We start from the raw sequence: 561 nt of genomic DNA, 5'->3' as shown, positions 1-561 counted from the left end.
GCCCGGGCTCTGTGGCGGGGGCGCACGGGGAACGCCCGGGTACTTCCCCGCAGAGGCGCGGTGCGAGGCCTCGGTACTCAGCTTCCGGCTTCCAGCCCGCGCCGGGGGCGGGGCGGAGCCGGGGGCGGGGCGTGGGCGGTCCCTCCAGGGCCACGCCCACCGCGGCTCTCAGGTGCCCCGCCGCCGGCATCCGCGCCACCTGCAGCTCGATACCTCGAGGCTGGCAGTCGCCGGCTCTCCTGCTTTCGCTTCCTTCGGATCGTAATCCGTTCACGCCTTGAAGCTGTCAAAACCGGCATTAATCCTGCCTCTGCTCTCGCTCCCACCCGACTTCTTTCTTACTTAGACACTTGGCGTCCAACTCGGAATTCAAGAAGTTTCAGCCGGGCCTGGTGGCGCAGGTTTGTTCGAGGAGAGCCTCAGATAATTAGGCCCTTTGCAACTCAGTGAGACCCTGTTTCAAAATAAAGAATTAAAAAAAAAAAATAGGCCGGGCCGGGCGTGGTGGCATCCCCATGCTTGGGAGGCAGAGACAGGAGGATCGCGCAGGTTCGAAGCCAG

The sequence above is a fragment of the Muscardinus avellanarius genome (genome assembly GCF_963383645.1).
Source record: "Muscardinus avellanarius genome assembly, chromosome: 11".
Taxonomy (NCBI): Eukaryota; Metazoa; Chordata; class Mammalia; order Rodentia; family Gliridae; genus Muscardinus; species Muscardinus avellanarius.
The sequence above is the reverse complement of the archived record's forward strand: the minus strand, read 5'-3'. Positions refer to the sequence as shown.